The 24,624-nt window shown below is 41.2% G+C and overlaps 1 protein-coding gene across 1 annotated transcript in view; it reads right to left on the reverse strand.

The window, feature by feature from the left end:
• The window catches only part of LOC107266971 (brain tumor protein), a 64,911-nt gene extending 40,621 nt beyond the window's left edge, over window positions 1-24,290 (reverse strand). The window contains exons 1-2 of the mRNA XM_025084168.1: window positions 23,934-24,290; window positions 23,672-23,758 (exon numbers count right to left, since the gene is read on the reverse strand). The gene's annotated coding sequence lies outside the window, so the exon portion shown is untranslated. The remainder of the gene's footprint in view (window positions 1-23,671; window positions 23,759-23,933) is intronic.
• Window positions 24,291-24,624: the final 334 nt, after the last annotated feature.

Raw genomic sequence — 24,624 nt, forward strand, 5'->3', positions numbered from 1 at the left:
GGGAATGCGAGGGGTAAAAAAGTATATATATATATACTATACAAAGACATAAAGCACTTCGACACTCTGGCAATGAACTTAGGACGTAACGCAGAAACCGGAGGTTCTAATAGTGCGATATCATTCTCAATTAAAGACTTTTCCAATTAGTCTTTCTGTAAGTGAGAATGCTCCTTTACGCTTCTTCCTTGTTTATTTTTTGCAACAGCGCGAGAGATTCTCGATAGAAGAAAAAAAATTGACGCAGGAAGTGAACCAAGGGGAAACAAAGTTATCCGGTATGATGCAAACGATAGCCCGTGATCTCTTATATGGTTATCGAAGAAAAACAATATACGTTCAGGGAACGTAAACAAGATGAAGAGTGAGAGAGATAAGAGAGAGAGATAGCGTCCATGAAGAATCTCGTAGACGGTACTATATATAGTTGATGTAACACAATAGTACGTAAGTTACAAAGGTAAACAGCAACATAACGTTGTCGCATATGAAAATAGTCACTTTTGCTGAATCAGTAGAATTTTTTTTTTTCCATAATAGTCTAATCTCACATACGCACGACGTGCGATAAACGAATGTAGGCCAGAGATAAATTAATCCTTCCCTATCCCCCCCATACTTTTTCTCACTTTCTGCGACTGTTCCCAGTCTCACGCACGTGCGTGCACCCCCGGTACCCCTACGGTGAGGATTAGGATGAATTTCGAGCTGAGATAAATGTGTAGGATTAAAAATTGTTGGCAAAAAAAAAATATGTCCAATTTAGAGAGATAATAAATTTAAAATAAAAATAATATTTACGATTAAAAAGCTCTCGTGAGCGTGTAACGCATGTTATTTTATAAAATTTGTTTCTCTCTATCCTTGTCCATTCGTTTTTCTTTGTCACTGTCCTCTTGGCGAAATATTTATTTGGCACTGCCGTCGGCAGAAGTAATTTCCGTCACGAGGCACAACAACTGGTCGACCTCCTTGGCTTTTACCTAACAGAGACCTATCGAACGGATCTAAAGGTGCGTCCACAGAGGAGAACGAGCACGAGTAAGTTACGCAATCGATCGGCAAGATCGCGCGACTGCGGCAATGACCGTATTTTCATTCTGGACGGTGAAAGTGCCCCGGCAACCTTTCATTGTCTCGGATCGCCTGTATAGCCAATATAGCCACTTCCCATGTTTATTACTTTTTTCTTTAACTTTCCCGTCACTCCTCCTGGTCTTTGCGCGTTCTCTACTAGTCTCTTTGGCTCTCTCTCTCTCTCTCTCTCTCTCTCGCAAGTCAGTCATCTCCGTTCGTCGGTTCAATAATCAGACAGCTTACGTAACTTCTAATCCAAAATAACAGTAGGAATGATTAGCGTCGCAAGTCAGTCATCTCCGTTCGTCCATGTTTATTACTTTTTTCTTTAACTTTCCCGTCACTCCTCCTGGTCTTTGCGCGTTCTCTACTAGTCTCTTTGGCTCTCTCTCTCTCTCTCTCTCTCTCTCGCAAGTCAGTCATCTCCGTTCGTCGGTTCAATAATCAGACAGCTTACGTAACTTCTAATCCAAAATAACAGTAGGAATGATTAGCGAATAAAATAAAGCAGCATTGATAGTTCCAGTATATACATATATACTCTCCATGGTTAACGAAGTAGGGATCCGACCTGGTTTTTTTACGTACATCCTCTTTTTACGTCATTTCCTTTTTCTTCCTCTTCAGCTACTTCCTGTCGAGACCACGTCATACGGCGATTCGAATCTGGTGCCGATCGGCGTGTAATTTTCGTGTCACCGAATCGCCGAGATGTCTGAATGCAAAAGTGATGCCGATCGGAAGCGATATCGTATCTGTAATAGATGCGATTGTCGTCAAATCCGTCCTTGAGCCAATGTACGTGTGTTAGTAACCTCCTTCGAGACAATAATTTACGATTCCACGGGACAACGAAAGAGAAATGGTGAAATTCGTGATAAATCTTTTAATAAGTTACCGTATACTTTTGTATATCATTCGAACCGATGCACCAGTCATTGAAAAGAGTCTTTTCGATTAATCAACATTCACGAAATTTTGTATACCTCCCGTAAGTGCGAGGGAGACAGACTCATTGTGATTCACATGCGTAAGACAAGGACAGACATAAACCATCGTCGATTCTTAAACCATCTTCGTCGAACCAACTATGCAAATTTCATTCTGTATTATTTGAAATGAAGGGGTAACCGAGTAGTGAACTTTATTATAATTTTTTTTTTCAATTTTACTTTTACAACTTTATTAAATTCAAAAGACGTTTAATATACGTTACTATAGAATATTTGTGTTGTCCTTTGCTTTTCAATCCTTTTCACCGTCAAGAGTTTTCGCGATTTTTATAGAACTCGAGACTGACAAAGGGGACGGCAGGGTGCGACCGCCATTAAATTGATTCGTTGACAATGGATCGTATGACATGTACCATATAACGCTTATCGTATAATGGACAGGAGTCTAAGTATAATCCTAGAACGAGTTATTGGGTAGTAGACAGTGCATATAATAGCATCCAATGTACTATAGACCGTAGTATGTATACTATAGGCAGAGCACGTGGTACTACGATAGGCCCTTTCATTTTTCCTTGCTAATTATATGTGATCAAGTGTCTATCCCTGTTGTAAAAATACTACTGTAATGTATCCTTATCGATGAACTATCCGATGCTATCAATTTTTAATTGTTCTTAGATCGGGTTAGATATATTCATGGGTATACGATGTAGCACAGTTGAGTATACATAGCTATTGTCATAGTCCAAGATTTCTGGATATTTATATTTCTTGAATATATTTCCAAGAAAATCAAAGACTGTCATGAATCACTAAGAAGTCTATCGAGGGGTCGGCAGGGCCGGACAAATTTAACCGGGGGCCCCACGTGACTCGTTTATTATCGCGACACGCGCCGAATCCGATTGCCTCGTTAAATTCTCACAGCGATTAAACCCGACGTTCGAGCTTATAATATAGAAAGCGTTATTAACTTCCTTTCATACCCTGTCACGCCAATTTCAAAAGGACCAATAAAAGAATAAATTTTTTTTTGCGTTTCACACAATACTTGGTATCTCTCAGTCTTCTACCAAGGCAAAACAATGACCCATGACGATATCAGCTGAGTTAATGGAAACAATAAAATCAATATTCACTGTAGAATTATCTAACCAAACCTAGCTTTTTTAATATCCGAGTATTTCGCAAGTGCTATCTGTATAAGCCGTGGCAACAATTTTCAATGAAATTGACAGGGACAGTACCAATATAAAAAAAAAAGAATCCGTAACCCCTTCGATCTTTATTTTCAAAAAATTTCTACGTCGCCTCGCGCATACGTTGGCTTAAGAGGTACTAGATAAAATTCCCTATAGCTTTACATGAACAATGAATTAGCTTATTCTCGGCCATTCCACTGCGTTCATTCCACTTGTCGTCTAATCTGGCCCAAGTCAATGTTCCACTCCAGGGAGTAAGTCGTTCCGTTCGAACGGCTATGTAGGCTCAATAATCCGTGGCGTTCTTCTGGTGCCAAGGCCGCGCGACGAAAAACATCATCGACAGGGAGAGTGGTGGCCGTCCTGCTCTGACGATTTCTTGCGGTGAAAACGACGCAAGGTTAACGCCGTATTGCGTCGTCCTTTTTCCATTTATTCAGCCTCACCGCCAATCGGCAGTGGGCACAGTGAACGCCACACGGGCATCGTGCACGTACATAGGCAAAGTTCCTAACAGCCGTGAGAGTCACGAACCAATACGCATGCAGTCTGGCCAACCGTACAGCGAAATAGAATCGACAGCACGCGCCAGATATTACGCAATTGGCCTTTTTCGATCGCAACCAAGGACCCTACCGGTTTTGTCGGCCGTGCGACACTGCGAAATCGTGCAATCGGTTTTCGCAAAACCGATTCAGCTATTTTGACACGGAATTTGTATAACCGTGGGTGCTCACTCTTGACCATGTAACTGCATTGATTATATATGTATATATACACTGTATTAATAGACTGAATTTTTCTGATTGCAAAAGAGTATCCGAATGTATTTCATATCCCACAGCTTATTATAACCTATTAACAGTTCGGAGCATCGTGAACGCATATCGTCTCTGCCCAACGTCCCTTGCGCACATGTTGAAGAAATTAAACTTCTTTGGAGATTCTGAGAACTTACGGTTACGTTTCCGTGGGGATGACAAGAAGGGGTAAGGAAAAAATATGTTAGAAAAAGTGTGTCCTATATAGAAGACACGCCCGGTTATGACGTCATACTCGCATATGGTTCATTACGTATATATATGTCTACAGTACCAACTTGTATACTGCTACCGGAATTCTTCAAATTCCCACGTTTATTTTTCAATTCCATACACGCTTGAATGGGTCCCTCTAAATTGGCATTCGTCTTGGTTACACCTACCTGAAAGCAAAAAAAAAAATAAACATTATTTTTCTCGCTTTTTTCGAATAAATTATGGCGGACAGTCAGTGAGAAAAATTGGAATTTTAAATTCTACACAATTTTCTTTGAGCGTCCTATGAGTATATAACATTTTCCATATTTTTTTTTCTTATCATTCCTTTTATCCTCTCGATATATACACGTTTCGGTAATCATTCGTGTAACACTCTGACTGTACGAATCTCATGAATCTCTGCAAATCCACGAATTTCCATTGTAACCGCGAATAAATTGGTTTGCTCGAATTGAGGTGGCTGTGAAATAAATGTCATTTGCTCGTTTACATTTTATACGGCATATTAACGTTGTCCGTGAATTTATTTAAATCTTTGGCCATATTGCAAACACACTCATGCATATATTCATGCAGAGAACAAAATATATGTATGTATAGTTCGAAAGGATTTGGAGCTTTGGAAAGTTATCAGCTTTCTAATGAACGTGTTCTTATTCGAATCTCTTCGATATCCTTAAATAACATATGTTATTAGGCTATTTATCACCTAATGAGAGCGCATCGTAGGTTTTGAAATATTCATAAAAAAATTATGCAGTTTGTGTTATATAGTGTAACCTTATTCGCGCGATACGGTTCTCCGGATCGTGCCAAAAAGGCGGGTTCGAGCCAGAATCGACTGTTAGGAATTTAGGAAAGATATCAGGCGGAACAAATGAAAGTGAAATTTTGTTTTGCAAATTACAAAAGAAAAATATATTGCCCTACAACGGAATACAAGAAGGGTTAGCGCAGGTTCAGCCTAGAGAATGCTGGATGTTAATAAGCGAAGAATAGATATAAACGTAAGCGGAAAGTAAGAATGATTATAAATGGTATATACAACAGTTTAGTAATCGGACAGTCAATTGTATCAATACGGTTGTTACACGCAGTTTACCTGTACGATATGTCTGACGGAAATCGTAGGTAAACTTCTAGTCTCGCGTGATTCTATCTTGGCTCTTATGCTGATTGTATCAATGAAATATAGAATCGTGTCTGAAAGCAGCCTCCGACCAGCGGAATTTGATTACAGAGTTGACTCGTTAAAATATAAGCGTAAGTTATAAGTTATAAGTTATAAGTTTTCCGCAAGGGAACTCGTGATCACAGGTAGACGTGGTCCTATCTAAAAACAACGTTGCCATCTTGGCGAGGTGAGAAGTCTCATTTGCAACGTAGCTAGTTGTGCAAGTCTTTAAATAAGGTATGATGGCATGTATAGCGGAAACGGCACAATGATCAAGTGTATCAAAGTGACGGCCCAACTGAAATGCAGAGATTGATTCTATCTGGCAGAAGAGACGGTTTGCTCCCTACCCGAGACGGTTTGCTCGATTACAAGAGTAGAAGTACCTCTAGAAATGATGGTCAAGTGGGACGGTTTGCCCGCTTGCCCGAGACGGTTTGCTCGTTTACTTTACTAAAGGTAACCTAGCTAGCTCAGGTCATAGAATGCTCGAGTCGCGAAACGTCGCCGTTTATATACCCGTCAACGGTAGGCCAGGGGGCCTGAGAGGTGCCGAAGAATTGAGCGTCGCGATGCCTACGAATTGTTATTACTTGATATTTAAGGTTGTTCGGGTTAGCGGGATCTTATTATTACCGCGATACGAATATCCTCGGATGTATAGGTTACAATATATATGTTATAAGTTTATCTCATGACTGTCTGATTTGTACACCGGTGAAATTTCCCAGTTTAACAGCTGGATACCATGTCGTGTCCGAAAGTAACTAAGTACCTGTAAAAGGCTATAACCGTGGTTATAGCAAATTCTATGATAAAACGTGTGATAATAAAGGAGAGAAAGTGAACTATGAATATTTGAGTTTGGCAATATGAATTATTTAGAATCCGTATTCGTAATACAGTGAAAGACTCGGTATCGATTATCAAAAAGTTACTAGATTCTAGTAACTTTAATTCTATAAAGTAAAGTTCATTAACGGTGCATAGAATTTGATTGTGATAAAAATCTATTTTCTCAGGGGTCAGCTTCTTATGTATCTCAATGTATAAAAGACCCCTGTACCTCAAAGGTCTTGTCGCGAATCGACTATAGTCACTCAAGGACTTTAAGGCTACGGTCCGTTTACTTCCTACAGTATTCAAGTACTCTAAATTGTTGTTGCAGAAAGCAATATATGTATAGTCGGGTTCACAGCGAGATCACTCAGGTAATTTAATGCCCGATCGATCAGCGTACTTTCTATTAAGACTATTTGAATATACGGAACAGGAAGGAATAGGAACATGATAGGTGCTTGCATATACGTAAAGTTTATCTCATGACTGTCTGATTTGTACACCGGTGAAATTTCCCAGTTTAACAGCTGGATACCATGTCGTGTCCGAAAGTAACTAAGTACCTGTAAAAGGCTATAACCGTGGTTATAGCAAATTCTATGATAAAACGTGTGATAATAAAGGAGAGAAAGTGAACTATGAATATTTGAGTTTGGCAATATGAATTATTTAGAATCCGTATTCGTAATACAGTGAAAGACTCGGTATCGATTATCAAAAAGTTACTAGATTCTAGTAACTTTAATTCTATAAAGTAAAGTTCATTAACGGTGCATAGAATTTGATTGTGATAAAAATCTATTTTCTCAGGGGTCAGCTTCTTATGTATCTCAATGTATAAAAGACCCCTGTACCTCAAAGGTCTTGTCGCGAATCGACTATAGTCACTCAAGGACTTTAAGGCTACGGTCCGTTTACTTCCTACAGTATTCAAGTACTCTAAATTGTTGTTGCAGAAAGCAATATATGTATAGTCGGGTTCACAGCGAGATCACTCAGGTAATTTAATGCCCGATCGATCAGCGTACTTTCTATTAAGACTATTTGAATATACGGAACAGGAAGGAATAGGAACATGATAGGTGCTTGCATATACGTAAATTCGATTCCATTTCGTTTTCCAATCTCGTAAATATACAACGATTTTCTCGCCGGAATTAAGCGGCAGTCACACTGGAATATATTTTATTATTAAAGCATAGACCATAGATTTGCAGTCCGTTAAAAAATTATTCACATTCAAAACACCCTGGTTCAATATGCACGGTGTTAAGAATTTCAGATTAAAAATCTAATCGTATAATCGGTACGTCGTTGCTATGCCAGCAGATATTCCCATAATTATTGTTAGATCAAACAGCCTTTATCCAGAATGATATAGTCGGGATCTGCAAAAATTCATCTCTGCGAAGATCGTTGATCCGAAAGCCGGTATAACACGTAACAAACAGGTTTACTTCGTGCGCCTATGCCAGTCGACCGAGAGTAAAAGTAATCTTGCAGCTTTCGTTTCTTCTCCTTGCTACCGCGTGATGTCATAAATATAACTCCTGATACGATAACCTAAAAATAAGTGTTTCGAAGAATTGTGCTACGAGAAAAGAAATTGTTTAATTGAAGGAAAAATAAAAAAAACAAACCCTGCTAAATCGAATCAATCAAGTTCATCAACCCTCCGACATAACCTAACCCAACATTTAAAATGGTACACACTAGGGTATCTAATCCTATGTAATTCTTGGATCCATATAAATCAACCCTTCCTCGTGTAAAGGTTATCGTTAACCCTACCGCATTTGGATCTACCTCCCTAGCGTTAAAGGTGATCCTCGTAAAATTAACATATCAACTCCAGGTCAATTACAGGAATCCACATGACGTTTATAATCATACAAATTTCGGGCTTATCATTAATCCTCGATAAGCGATAACGAAATCGTAAGAAAATTTCTCAGTAGATTTACATAATCAATGACCTATATTATACATTGATTAACGTAAAGTCACGTGTTTGATACTTATAACGACAAAAAAACGATTAATCTGTCAAGTTGTTACAGATATAATAAAAAAAAAAGAGAAAAAAATTTCGAAACTAATGATTAAGCGTTAATCGTTGCGCGACTCGAAAAAAAAAAAGAAAGTAGGACGAACAGAGAACGAAACGAGGGTCTAAACGGAAGAGGACATTAAGAACGTATTAGCGGCGCCACGAGAGTTTATTAAGGGGACTCGATTTGCGGCTAGACACCGGCATAAAGGCCGGAAGTCCTGAGGACGAGTTGATAGATAATTTTCCAGGATAGCGGAGAGGAAGGTCCGAGTAAAAAGTTTAGAATCAGGACACTGCGAAAAAGGTGGAAAAGATATACGGTAAGTCCTGTAGAAAATTGTTAATGGGGGGGGGGAATAGCTGGGGTAGCGACCGTAGGAGGGTAGCTCAATTAAGAGATGTCGCCGTGAATAATTTAATATAAATTTATGTTAATTGCACCATTATTCCTGGCGGAGTCACACTTGGATTTTTAAGCGCGATCAACGCGGTACGCCGCTGCCACAAAAATTTCTCTACGTCCTCCGTGTCATTTTGAATTTTTTTTTTTTCCCCACTTACCACCCGCACATTTTCATCCTTTTCCTGTTCTTTTCAAGCGCATATCATACCAGCTGTTCTAGTTCAGCCGAAATTTTATACCTGTCGGATCCTTCTACTGCCGCTGTCATATTGCGTATCACGTGGCTGGAGACGAAAAAAGATGAAATGAAAATGAAAAATCCATCGTGGAATTTGAAATAGCTCGATACCGTTAATAATAGTCATTCGAACGTGAGAAACCCTGGTAAATGTCTGTACGTATGTGTGACCATGTGTTTGCACGATATATGACGTCTGTACGTAATAGGTGCACATGCACTTGGATGTCGAGTATACCGGGTTGCAATATACGTATATATAGTCGGAGTTCGGTATAGCATTCCCTTAATAATTTCGTTCGCCGGAAATGGGAAAAAGAGTGCGTATCAACCGGAAGTCGACGGGAGAGTAGGGAAAAAAAAATTTGTAACGCCAACTCCGGAAACCGCAGGTGAAACAAGGGCAATCGATATTACCTTGTTAGGGCTGGTCTTCCTATACGAGAATCAATTTACCCAAGTAGATACGTCCGTTTTGGCTCGATTTACGTTACTCGGAATTGTCCATGTCAAATCAGCATTCTTATCCTAACCGGCATTGTATCCCGTCGATAAATAAGGCCACAAATTCTATATGTATATACACATAGTGTATAATACATTAAAAAACATGATAAAACACAGAACCACAGAAGACGGTTTCACGAAGTGACACGAACCGAGACGGAATTACCCGAAGGAAGCAACCGGTGGTCGTGAAGGCAGCCAAAAGATTGTTACTGCTAGACGTAGGTCCGCTTTTGAAAAAGAAATAACGTATTCAAAGGGTTGGGTCCAAAGGCCATCGAGGCAAATAATTCTCGTCTGGTGTCTCCCTTCACTCTACCCATAATACCTTTCGGCCCTTGTCGGCCATTCCAACCTCCATACCACGTCCATGCATTCCCAAACTCAGCCACGAGGAGCAGAGAGCTGATCTGGACTAGTTCCTACCATAAAAAATACCCCATTCATTTTTGAACCTGATTTACAAGATGGCTAGCGAGCAGCAAATAAAGTTCACTCGACTTGTCCTTTGTCCTCAAAACCATTTTGGACCACTTTAAAAATCATAATTATCCCACAAGCACTTATGACTCGAAACCCATAGGCAACCTCGAGCGTTTCCTGTTTTTCTAAAAATATTTAAAAAAGTCCCTCAAGAAATATTTCGAGAGCTTCAACCCCCTATACTTGTACCGTACCGAGGATTTCTTAGTGTACCAGTACCTACGTAGTACATATATGCATTCTACGATATATCCGATTTAATTAAGCCAGAATAGCTGGCTTAAACTTTGCCATAGCACTAACGCGTACACCACGTTCACTTAAATTCTGTAGGACTATCCGTTTTGCTTATAGAAAGCTATCTCCATGCTGCAGCAGTGGATTAGTACCCCATAAGAATAACGAAGATTTCACGTAATCGTGGAGCATCACCCAAACACGTTGTCTCATCACCAAAATCTTTTGATGTGTTTAGAAAAGTGTAGTATGTTCTCGCAATAAGCGTATTTTCCTCGAATTCGATTGACTAGTCTTATAATACGATATACCATGGGTCACCATATATGGGGTAGAATAATATAAGAAGTTAGGCTATAATATCGTCCGAGGCACTTGGGGGCCTCGAAGGCCGTGGAGGTCTACTTCGTGGAAGTCTCACACGACTCAACATACATATATATATGACGTATACGAGAGAGCCAAGGCGGTACCGTGTATCTCATTCTCTTGATACTCGAGGATTCCTCGCACTTCTCAACCGCAACCTCTGTATCTGTTATCTCGCTTATTCCTCAAGATAAAATATTCTTCATCTTCATCTTCTTTCTATACTTGCTCCAGTGCTTATTCCTTCCTTAATATTCCTTCTCTCCCTTTCTCTCACTTTATTTTCATCCTGTTAAACTCTACCCGTCGGCATATCCCTCTCTTTAGCTCTCGAACTTTTTTCTTCCCTTCTCTCTCTCTCTCTCTCTTATTATTCTTCTTCAGTCCTCTCGATGCATCAGCCTCCCCCGTATACTGTCTTCGGGCATCGTCTCCTCTCTCTCTCTCTCTCTCTCTCTCTCTCTCTCTCTCTCTCTCCTGGCCCAGGAACACTACTCTTCTCTCCTATATACCTTCGAGTACTCCTGCACTCGCTTATATTCCCAGACTGTTATATACATGGGCGTATGTACAACCTCTCTTTCTCTTTAGTAGGAAGCACCGTTGCACCCACCAGCGACGAGCTACATTCCATTGAGCCGGGGCCACGGAGATGCCGTCCACCTCGGAGCGGAGTGTAGCAGGATGCACTCACTCCTTCCTTTAACCTTCTACACGAACAAAGATCCATGGGTACTTAGGTACTATGGGGGGCTGCGGACTTGCCCGAGCGAGGAATACTGCGTGGCTTTCATTTTTCTTATATATACCTGGACATAATATCCTGGGGGCTACGTCGCCTTGCTAACTTATACCTAACCTATAGGATTTGCTCTAGGAGGTAATTTCTCTAATGGGAATACCGGTAGACCAGCATACCCCATGTGCATATAGGATGGACGTCGCAGAATTTACTGGCAATGCTATATAAATTATTATAAGCATTATTGACATTATTTCGTGATACAAATGTCGTGGAGGCATTTAACGATCGTAACATTATTTCTTGTTATACATCGGTTTTAGAATCCTGAAGGATCATGGGAGATTCGGTCGTGGAAATTCCTCATGCTACACCTCATCCTGGTCGTGCCTATGGTACAGGCATTAGTATCCCTTCCGATCGGTAGCCATAGGGCCAGGGATTCCTATGGAGAGCCAGGACAATGGTAGACCGTTAGATGCGGGTTAGGAGAGGCCATGGGAATCCCTGAGGAGTCTTGTTCGTATCAAGAGGGACCCGAAGGATGGTCTGGAAGGTCTTAGGGACGAGAACTGGTCGTGCGGGTCGTCGCGTCTCTTGGTTCTCTAGAGTCTCTCTCGGTTAGGGATGGAAGAACGGGAAGGGAACGGGAAAGGAATGGGAAAGAATGCACGGGCTCTGATGATCGCCGCTCGACTACACTCGTATTTCTCTCGTTTCGTTGTCGGGGGCCCCTGACTTGCCCCCCTCGCCCTCCTGGTCTTCGGCGCCCCCATACTTTTATCCCCAGGAAGCTACCTAAGCATTCAGCCGGAGCATCGCTGACAGAACTACGTATAAATCATAGCGTCCTGCTGTATTATCAATTTCGAATAATTCAGACGCGTTCTGCATCCTCGAACCGACTGTACCTTAATATTTGGACTTACTGTACGGCGTGGTACCGACGTCGTACACGAGCGCTGACTCATTGCTCCGATAAGTTTAATTCGACTGCGAGTGAAACTGCCGTAGCTTTCGTACCGACAGTCTCGGACTGGATGAGGATCTGATTCCAGAGGCTTCGGACGTTCGAGGGAGAGAAAAATATAAATAAGTAAATCCACGGACTTTCAGTCGCAGCTGGACGTTTTAACGGGTCTCGTCGTGGCGTCCGAGTGCGCAGGTATCCGACGACCACTGGTAATCCAATTTTATCATGCTGTAATCACCTTAACGATTCCTCGGAGAGATTCGAACGACATCGTAAACGTTCGGGACGATTACTTCTTCCATGCTTGAGATTCCTACGTGTTCGTATAGCTTTTGGGTCAATGGGGGCTGGGCCTCGGTGAAACGTGCGTTTGCCGATAAGGTAGATTTCTGCTATGCGCGTATGATGAGTATACGAGTAACGCAAGGCAGTGTCGTAGGTAGATGAAATTTGGGTGCTAACAGCTGCCAGTCGTACGCAGTCATCCATATGCATTTTTATACTTAATAAATGTGTATATTTTTTATTATTATTTTATATCCTGTATAATACGATATAATCTCTCCCTTCCTGGTATTATATCCACTCCCTCTGCTTTATGCCATACGTCGCGACGCCTAAAATCTTACATACGAATGGCGACCGTTTCGTATTTCCACGTGTAACACGAGCTTTAACCCGGCACTAGTAGTCGATCGCGATCCTCTCTGGATGTCCCATAAACAGTATAGATTTTACAGGGAATTTTATATAGCCGTAAAAAGGTACAAAACTTAAAGGTACTAGGGTACGTGAAGACAGGTACTATCAACTGACACTGTACATAGTGATATGCCCTTGCTCGTAAAATGCATCTCATGTATGTATTCATTGAAAGGCTGTGGGTTGTTCTTTTATTTTTTATCATGAAACTGTATTGCTCCTAAAAAAAAAAAATTATTTCTTCCCTCTGTATAACGCATGGTATAACCAATAAATTTTCGACGACCCTTCCCCCTCGTCTCTTTGTATTTACTTAACAATCGAAATTCCAGATCCATTTTGATCTCATTATAGTTTCGTATTTCAGATACTACTTGCCATTGCTCCTATCGCTATCGTAAAATAGTATCGCATTTTTGAAAAAAAAAATTTGTCAGTCTCCATAACCCAAGGTGTTACCAGTAGATTTTGGCGAAGCCCCGTTTTCTCCCCTTGTATTTACTTAATAATCAAAGTCACGGAACCAGTTTTGATCCCGCTACAATTTTGTACTCCCGATACTGCTTGATAACGCGATCGTCCAATGGTCTCTGTTTATTGTAATTTCGAATTTCACGATCGGCCTTTCCCCGTCAATTACAAAATACTGTATAACGAATACCGCCGAACATCGCGGACAGAAGCTTGAAATTAGAAGCAGAAAAAGGATAATAAACCGTCGAGAGTCTTTGACCGTAAATAATGGTAAACTGTTTACATGCCTTTCGCGTACTTACGTTACTTTCTTACGCACGTAACACTCTGGATCGCTTGTAACACGGTAGCTAATAGCACAGTGCATCGGTACCTTACATAGTAGAAAACCGTCTGATGCAGCGAGCGTGAGAATCTGACTTTATTTTTCGTTTTCGCTTCCGCCAATAACTATACACAGAATCGCACGGATCCAAGACAGTGGTAATTTACGTAATAGCAGACCTTGCGAATTTTCCCCTTTTTCACTTGTGAAACGTTAAATAGCAATTTTGCAAGAACTTACTAGACTTCTTGCAGTCTGACGTAATATATATACATATATACATTAAATATGTGTAGCGAGCGTGAGAACCTTGATTTAAATATTTTTTTCAGTCGTTACCTTTTTTCACAACCCCTATACATTAGTCGTGTCCACCGTATGTAACGGTTGGTAGTCGTACGTGGCGCGCGATGTTAATTAATAAAACAAATTGCAAATTTCATCCCGTTTTAAGCCAAGATTCGGTGATTGCACTGTGTATGCTAAACAAGTACTTTGCTATGGGCGCCTGTAGTATTAATAGCTGCATAAGTATCGCGCGCGAAATTTCTTTCGTGTCGTTGATACAATTAAAATGTGGCAGGTGCTCGGCACGGTACAATGCATAATCTGCGTTATCGTAAATGACGTAATAAAAAGCGTAGGCTGCATGCGTCAACCTTTGTAACATACTTGTATAATAATATACACAGATATATGTACATACAGGTCGCTGGGTACAGAGATACGAGGTTGGCTTACTAACTCATGCAGATTTAGATATCGTACGGACGTTCCGTTTGTGAATTAGCATCGTAATTTATGCGTTGCTGCAATTTCCTCAGTGCATATGTACATCCGAGTGCATATGGGTGCACCGGGTTGCTCTCGGTGGAAAAGTGATCTGGTTAGCCGGGTGTGTAAAAATGTATCATACAGCAATATTATAATCGCGGTTGAGAAGATTCATTAATGAAATTCGAGCTGATTTTATACAGGATATTTTCATGGGACGTGAAACGGCTGTGGAACATGAAATATTAATTAGAATTTCGTTACTTTAATTTTATAATAATTAATTTCGTTCTTGTGCTTTTCTTTGTGGTTTATCTTCATATGGTTATTGCAGACAGAGATTTTACTATTGTTTAAGACGTATCAATATGCTGGTGGATTAACGGCCGTTCGCGTTTACACGTTGACGCAACGTTCGAGGTCGAAAGGGCCCTGGGCTGGGTTTGCCAAAGCATTTCACGTTTCAGCTGCACCTGCGGAAACTACGATGCGGGTACGTAAAGTGCTGAGCTATTCTCGTACGTAAACGAAACAGCCACAACTGGGAATAGGTAGGTAGGTAGGCGAGTTACTAGTGCTACTGGTGCTACCAGTGCTACTAGTGCTGCTAGGGCTGGTAGCGTAGAGAGGAAACCGTGTTTGAAAGTTTTGACGAAGTCAATATGATAGTAAAAAAATATGTATGTATATATAATATACATAGATTGTATAGTATTATAACGTCATATAAAACAAGAAATTGAATTTTAATAATTAAGATAAAATCCATGCGTAACATAATACAGGTAATGAATTTATTACTCTTTGATAAATCACAAAGTACATAAATATTTTGGTGACATGATAACGCTGTATTTCGATGCAGCGAATGCAGCGAAGGTATTATTATAAATTATTCCCCATGCATTCGTACTGGAGCGACAGAAGCCTCGAGCATTGGATTTGGCTCGGATACATCGGGAAGCCTGGTTGGCGGAACCTGCCTTTGCGTTTTGCGGTTCTGGACTGCAGTTCTTCGGATCCTACAAGTGGTTGACCCTGGCCCACAGTCTGGGATGGAACCCGCATCCAGTGGGAATTTTTTGTTGTAAAAAATTTATTTTTTTTCTCAATTTCCATACGTTTCCTTGACGATCGGCGTTCATCCATGTTTCCTTTCTCTCGTTTAATTCACTTGGGAAACGTTGTGCGACATTTTTGGACCAACTTTCGGATGCGCGCATAGGTTGTACCTGGATGACGGTGAATGATTTGTTCTTTTGAAACACACCGTATACGACATTCCATCTGGTGAAACTTTTCAACGAGACTCACTAAGAGCATTCTCGATCACTTCTACCGTTCCGTTCACAACGTTCCAGCTATCCCACCCGGGGAAAATACCGGTCCGGTTCTCGAGGGCGGCCGATTGTTTAGGCTGGAATCTCAAGAGGCGTGCACGCCGACGTGGCTGTTCAAGGTATCCTGGCACGGTAATTCGAACGTGTCTGGACCCCCGTGGGACTCACTGGGCTCCGGGGGAACGAACTCCGGAAACTTGAGAAGAATCGCAAGAAAGATTACGAGATTGTATAGAAACATAAAACACAGATTTCGCAAGTTGCTCTTGAAAAGTTTATGGCAAATTTTAATGTGAAATGTCATTTTGGGCTTTATTGTAATTTATCATAAGAACCCTCGGGGTCTTTCGTCCTATCTATAGCGCGTTTCAAAGACCCTCCCGTACCCGAGTTCTGAGCCCTGGGAGGAGGAAAAAAAAGGAGAAAGAAAAGAAAATCAGAAAAGAAAACGAGACTGATCGTTCCGCGTAATTCAACTTTACGAGCAGTAAGTTCACCGGTTTAATTTCTGCGCCGAGACGCCCTATGTCTATATAGTGTATTAATGTCCTTGGGATTCGGTATAACGACGTCTCAACTTTGCCGTGCATCCTTTTGACTTGCGTTGCCGAAATAAATTCAAGGTCGCGCCTTGGGGAAGGTCGTGGAGTACGAACCCCAACACCCTTGCCATAATAATATACACTCTGTCCATCCCTACGTTCCTCCACAGATACAACGCGGAACCGTATCATCCCTTAATATTCGTTATTTCCATATTTAAGGATTCCGTGCCCGAAATTCGTCTCCTCAGGGACGGATACACCAATAGAAACGTAACATACGTATATACGTGTACAAATTCTCTCCCACCGGGCAACGAGCGTTAGTTCCAAACATGGAAATCCTAAGAGAGACAAATCGAGTAACTGACGTCACTCCTGAAACACATGCGCCACTTGCGTTCCACTTGGATATAGGCGCTAATGGCGTCTAAATCCCCAGCATGCACAACAAAATCATCCCCCTGCACGTACCGTAGACCAGTTTCACATATAAATTCACTAGCTTCCCTTTCGTAATGGATTACATGAAATATTACTAGGGAATTCTAGTAACAATAAAACCAGTAACAATTTCCCACAAGCAAATGCTCGCGCAGCGTCTCGGAAGGGATCGATAGAAAGAAATAATTGTTGTTTTTATCACTCGTCAGATTTAATCTTTTTATTATGCCGTTAAAGCAGGCCTATTAAGGGTTTTTAAATAAAAGACCAAGCACGTGGAACGTGCGTTAAATCTTAAAGGGTGATGTCACAAGTGCCCATACGACGATTTAGCACATGCGCAAACCTTTAAGCCCGTTAAGCCTCTACCCACTCTCGACCACGCTTCTCCTTCTCTGTCTCTTCATTGCTTGTACACATATGTGCTTCTGTACGTTCCCTAGCTGGATACCGAGTCCGTATGGGAACTGTGTAAATACATGTGTGAACATAGGCGCATGTGCCTCGCACACGTACACACGTGCTCTTGGATTTATATATAGCTCGGTTGTTAGGACTGCCGCGGGTCACCGCACTTTACATTCGACGACGCACTTTGTGCGGATTTCCGTAGTGCGGCTTAAGCCCGCACTCGTGATTTTTAAGAATTTCTACGAAATTAGTAAACGTACCGATTAGGATTTAAGAATTTAAATAAAAGTACAGCTCCGTTAACTCGTTGGGTAGTTTGAATTTCCATTGGGTTCGTTATTGTACTATATGATGTATAGGTGTATCTGTAATCATCATCATGGTGAATCATCCCATTATGATTCTAGGAGCGTTTTCAACGGCGATTCACTGGTCTCTGACCTCTGGGTACCTGTAGCTGCTATTTATAATAGTGAAGTATCAGTCGAACAGATACACGTTAAATTTTGTATTCTTACGATCGCGTTCGAGTACTTCGATCAAGTCAAATTCAATATGTCCACTTGGTTCGTGCAATCGTACTGACTCTTTGCCATTGAAGTTTCAACTTTCTTGGATGAAGGTACATAGGTACACTCACTTTCGTTCTCATTATCTCTCGCTTTTTGAACATTCGTATAAAATGTAGAACTCGTCGCTTTCTCTAGGTGCAATTAGACATTGAAAATACGAGGCAAAGTGGTTGCTCCGTCAAATGCGCTCCGGACGAATTTTCTTGTTTTTTTTTTTTTTTCGGAATTACAAAGTAAAAAGGATACGTAATTGGAATTGAAGAGTCACGTTAGTTACGGTTTTTTTTTCATTTCTCTACTCATCTCGTACAAGAAATCAAGCTCCTTAATCGTCCCGGACCAGGGGACCGAGTGGAATTTCAGCAGTGAAAATTCCGTGGGAATTGCCAGTGGCGAATGAGGGTCTCCCGTGTTGATGACTTGGGGGTTAGAAAAATTCTGAGATCGGGGCACCTGTGCACCCCCGACAAGCAGACACTGTCAGTATTATCAGGAGCCTGTCAGATAAATAAAAAAAAGGTTAAAAAAACGAGCCCTTAATTTGAAGATACGAAAAGTCGAAAAGCTCCAATTCTCTGGAGCCTCGTTTTACACGAAAACCTTTTCCCGAATTTCCAACGCATTTACATACAGCAAAACTTTAAATTAAATTATTTTCCACATGGAATATTAATGTCCTCCGGCCATACCACGATCTTCAAGTATCCCCAGCCACTCTATAAAAGCCTCTAATTAAAATCTGTAAATTTCAAGTTAAAGCTTTCGTCCATCGAAATTATAATATTCATAATATCAAAAATTCCATAAGTCACCAGATTCGTTGGAACGAACCAAAAAATGAAATAAATAATTCCTTAATTTTTATAATAAAAAAATAATAATAATTCCTACGATATCATACTCAACCACATACATAGAGATACACGAGCTAGTAGCAGCAAGATGCATGCCGGTTAAGTTCGTCTGGCATTAATCATCCACTCGGAGCCATCTCTCTTACTCTCCTCTATCTCGGCATCTCCTCCTGTCCCTCCCCTATTCACTTCCTCTCATCCACCACTCTCTTACAACTACCACTCTGCTCTTCAGGTTATTCTCCTTCGTACAGAGGAGAGGAGTAGTAACAGACTGTAAACTGTAGACTGTAGAGAGTCCCTCCCCTCCTTGATATTCTCCCTGACATCCTCAAGCCTCGAGTATAAGAGGACCGAGGGTGGACTGGAGGCTGGTCGGTGCTCACTCGAGAGTTTAAAGTGACTGGAGTAGTTTGAGTAGCAACTACCAACCATCGCCAACGACCTTATACTATCCTCCTGTTATCGATTCATTCTCCTGGTACAGTGGCTGGGTAAATACCCGACTGTACCTACTGCTTAGGTATCCGAGTGGATCGTAGGCATGCAACCCCTTGTTGCATCGTCAAACTCCCCCATTTCATCTATCCCAATAGCCGACCACGTTCCTTGATCAATTTGAAGCCACTGATCATCAGGAATAGCAAATTGACACGTATACCTGTGGGCACTCGATCGCACGTGAGAGACCCACTTGCACGCGTTCTAGGTCGATTAGCAACTAGAAACAGGTAACCAAGAAAAAATAAGGCTGGATTCCCTTATTGTTAACTTGATTAGAAACGGAGTTCAGGGGTCGCTCAGAATTTCATTCTGAACTCGTGGGTACAACTGGACCACGGATAGACGTCGGTGGCTGGTAGCAATAGGGTAGCATTCTTGCCATATCCAGAATTACTATCCACCCTAATCTACTCGAGTGACGTGACGCGTCTTTGGGATGAACGTAGATTCATAGTTTATACGGTGAAAGTTTGAGCTTGAATTTATAGGAGGATAGAAGCCCGAACTAAAGTACGTTCCGCATATTTGAAAATCAAATGTCGAAAGTCGTTTGCTGTATCACTTCTTTTTTTCTCTTCGTTTCACTCTTTGCATTCGTCTATCTTCTCTCTCTCTCTTTCTCTCTTCCTCTATTTCACACTCCTTTCTTCGCTTCTCTCTTTATCCACCGCGCTACGTGTTCCTGGACGCTTTGCCGAAGGGGCCTACTGGCCACGTGCAGCTGCCTTGACGATAACCTACATTCACCGACGCAGAAAATCAGAATGCGAATGAAATATTTGCAAGGCAGATTTCGCGAGCGTCGCGACGCGAGGATGGCTTCGAGCGATTCGGATGGTCGTTCGCGAGATGTTACCGAGAGTCGGAGACTCCGAGAATCCCAATCGTACTATATGCATGTGGCGTATGCATAATCGCTTAGACAAGTTTGACTATCAGCTCTGTTTTGTAACTTGGGTGAGGTCACCTACGTGTCAGGTAAAATTAAATTTTTATTCTCGTAAACGCCTAACGACGTTTTGTTTCTTCGAACGTCTTATTTGTACTAATAAATTTTTTTTTTTTTTTTTTTTTCAACAGGTAACCAAGCAACGACCTATCTATAACCTTTCGTTAATTTGATCCATAGGTACGCCTATCGCTTCCCACACTTTTCTACCCACCTGTAGCGTAATAATAACGAAAGCAATCGGTGAGGCTTTCATAACCGTACGATCGCCTCGTTGGTCTACGTCGGATTAACGGTACGTGAAAAAGAAGAAATGTCGTCGGGAAGTCGAAACCAGGCGAGAAAAGAAGCAAGAAGCTGATGTAGCGAGATGAGATTGGATCCTGAGGGAACGTGGGATGATAAATTCTAATGATTTATCGAACCTATCACGACTACCTAGTATCACCATAGGGAGAAAACCAATCACTATCGCCATTTTAATGGAGAGGTAAAATTCAATAAAGTCGTAACTATACCAACGACTTAAATGGAATCTTACACAAGTTACATAATTGAGTTGATACCATTTTTTTTAAACAAATTTTCACTCTCGTTACTCGTCGTTCATCTTTATACGTATATATAGCTATATTGAGATTATCAGTGATAGAGTAGACTTATAGCAGACAAAAGCTAAATAACGTTATACACGATAACGTGGCAAGTAAGCATTTCCCTTTACGAGGCGCGACTAACCCGAGTTTCATGTGAAAATATTATTTTCATGCTAACAGTCACGTGATATCGCATTGCTACTGATAAGAAGCACGCTGGTCCGTAAGCCTGTTTTTTTTTTAAATCGTCTAATATTTTCCAGCTGCCATTAGAGAAAATAAAATTTGACCGTGAAATACGAGATGAAAAAAAAATTGAAAAACCCCAGACCCTTTGCTCTGAGCGTCCACGTATTTCAGTTGATAAAGAAGAGAAGTTGTTTCATGCAATAAAAAAAAAGGCCCCAAGAATTCTTAACTAACACCCTATTGTCACCGGGTATACGAACTTAACGTTGTATACTCAATAACCGGCGGGAACGATATTACTAAAAACTTTATTTCAACGAGGTAGACACACGTACACTTCTGTATACCCGCAGATGAGTATCGTAGCGTATCAAAATAAAAAGTTACAGTATTGGCAACGCGCGATCGCAATGGCAAATAGCAAAGGCCGTACACCAACTGTGGACGAGAGCGGCTACTAGATCGGAGGCCAACTTTCACTCTGTTGCTGAAATTACGTAACGGTCATTGCGAACCGTGAGCAATTGGTCAAATGCGAATCCCTTCTGTACAAATTCGCGAGTATACAACGCGCGAGGACTATAGATCCAGACGAATATATAAGCAGATAATACATAAGCAGAAGAAAAATTTATCAGACCATTCGCTGACTGTTTCGCGCCAGTCTGCCAGGACGTGCATAGGAATTACGTATAGGATATCCGGTCGAGTCGGTACCACTTGCGTTGTACGATATGCGAGAAAAAGTAAAAGGAAAAATCTTTTTCTATCGTATCCCGTCGACTATACTTTTTTTTCCTTTGGCTTTTTTTCTATTTGTCCCTGAGTAACTAATTTCTTCGTTACATTCCTCTTCGTCCTTACAGCCCGTGTCTGTCCGTCTGTCCGTCTGTCTGTCGATCACTCGACACTAATTTGTAACTTGTGGAAAGCCTCCCTTGGTGGTTGGCTCCCTGGCTGATTTAGCTGGTACGGTAAACCCGGGCTTTGGGCCTCTTATACGAAAGTCTAGAGCTACTTCTCTACCAACCTAACTTAACTTCCTCCAGATGCAAGACGCGATGAGCTATTAATATTTAGACTCTATTTCCATCTTCAGTGTTTACAAGTTCGCCGCTGCAGCTAAGCAGTTAAGCGGAAGTACGTCGGATCGGTTTCCCCGATACTCTGGGCTTAGGTCTCTGCGATCGATACGGAATCGTTCGATTTTGAATGACGGTGAATTTAAGTTATTAAAAAAAATATTTTTCAATCAAGAGAAAAATTTAAGTATTCCTTTCGTTATGTTTTGAGGGGTTGTGAAATATCTGGGGGAATTTCGCTTTCCTAGAGTCTCTATCCGATAACGTTATATATCCAAGGGTAAGTAGTAGGTTACCCTACGTAACTAGACTGCCCCTGCGTACACGTAACCCAGTGAACTTATGGCTATACGTAAGTGCTATTATCGTGCGTGTACAGGGGTTAAAGCAAGTGCTAGCTAGGGGTGTGATAAAGATCGCGTTCACGCAAAAACGATCTTTAAGCGTCACGAAAACGAGAGCCATGAAAATGTCGCCTTTTTTTTCTAATCATCCCCATATCAGATCGACCTTTACGTATCGTAAGAGATTGGGGTAAATTAGGGGTAAATACTAAGAACGTAACGTTATTGGTTGGCTGGTGTACTGACTGGGCTGATCATGCACGGGTAACACTGCCATAGACGTCATTGGATAATGTTGTAAGGAAAAATATATAATGGCCCAGTTAAAAGTAAAAACCGGACTTGATCGCGTGCCTCGTTCAGTTCCTTTGTTTAAAAGGACAATGACGTTGATTCTGGATATAAGTGTGATATCAAAATTCTGACGTTTACATTAGAAAAATTTTAGATCTTTATCGCGACCCCGTAATTCGCTATCGACCAGATACCGTAATTAGAGCAGTTATAAAATGGCGGAGTTTAAAGAGTGAAATTTTTTTTCGTTCCCTCTTTCAAGATAAACAGGCATAAATTATCGGTAAGTATCGGTGGTTACGCGCGCGTAACACTCGGGACACAGGCGCGCAGGCGGATCGAAGGAAAAGCACGAAATCTAGAGTCGGCCGGTAAAACGTACGAGGGGTAAACATGCTAATAAAACTGCCGGCAGATATACCTTTGATCAGCAATCCGAATAAATATTGGAGCATGCAATCGAGTTGGCGTTATCGCTAGTGGATAATTCCATTTGGAGATTTCTCATACGCTTCAAATTAACAATTAGGCTAGATAAGATTATCAAGATTAATTGAAATCTTAGGTGGGAGAGTACTGTAGAACATTTCTTTTTTTCAACCTCGAGCAACGTCCTATCACGGTTGTACGAGGGATTCATTATTTTATTATACTTTAACGGAAGTGCTCGAACCACCCCGGAAACTCGGGACACAATTCGTTACTCCTGTCGCGTCCGGTCAACCCCTACCGAGTTCTTCTTGAACTTGCCGATGCAAAAAAATTGGTCGACCCTTCGAAAACTGTTGACCAAAGGCAAAGTCTTGTTAGTGAATATAAGAACCGTGAATATATTTATGAATTAGAGAATAACAATGAGTTGCGTCACATGTTGCATAGTATTATTGTGCACGATAACGAACAACAATGATAACCAGTTGGTTGTAATTGCGCAGGACTATATAAGTCAGTTGTATACTAGTTGACCTTGAACTTGCTTACCTTGTACCAGCCATGCGACAAGTCGTTTGTCACTTCCGGTGAGGATCGTCACGTGTCGATCTTGGTCCTCCTCACTTCCTGTTCTTGCTACAAGCAGAGGCGTCAGTAGCAGGAACAGCCAGATGACGTTATTAACAAGAAACGATAAACAATGGCAACAAGAGGGACAACAATACAGCCAAGAATAATAAAGCGTTTTTTTTTCTTTTTTTCTTAATTATTGGTTTGCTCTATTATTGTTTCTAACGTTTTTCACACACACCTCTTTTTCCTGATAACTGTTATCTTTATGTAATTTGGCACTATTCTTTAATAATGACACACAAGGTAGAACTTTTTTTTTTTTTTTAATTTTTCTCTGCAACAATTTTTTGGGGTTTTTTTAAAAAATATTTTCACTCTTTTCCCGTGTCTCTCTATGCGATTGCACTGTTTACACTTTTTGATAGACGAGTTTTGAAACGCACTATAATCGTATGTACAGTGCAAAGGTTACGTCCGTGCTTGATTAAAATACTTGAACGTTTACGTATCAACGCACTTTTGCCGGTCGCGTGGCGTCGCGTCGCAGTCGTTGGCGTCACGGGGCCTCTTAGAGATAACAAGGGTCCGCAATCGCGTCGCGTGCAACGGGTGATCTGAGGGCGTCGCGCAGCGTCGCGGCGCCCGCCAGCTAGCCAGAGCGTCTCTCTATAGGTGGGGACGCCATACGCAGTATCGTAGTTCTTTGAAATTTTCAGGAGTATCTATACTCCTCATGCTGTACTTTTAAATTGTTTCATTTTTGTCAGGGGATGTACCTGCGCTCGACGATTCTTTCGTGTTGTCGTCCACCTGTCTTGTGGATACCGAATATTCCTTCTAATTTCCTGAAATTATATATGGATAATGCCTATTTCGTGGTTCGACAGAGTAGGCTAGATAAGCATTGGATATTCTGTAAATTCAAATGG

This window comes from Cephus cinctus, unplaced genomic scaffold (genome assembly GCF_000341935.2).
Source record: "Cephus cinctus unplaced genomic scaffold, Ccin1 Ccin1_scaffold0330, whole genome shotgun sequence".
In the NCBI taxonomy this organism is placed as follows: domain Eukaryota; kingdom Metazoa; phylum Arthropoda; class Insecta; order Hymenoptera; family Cephidae; genus Cephus; species Cephus cinctus.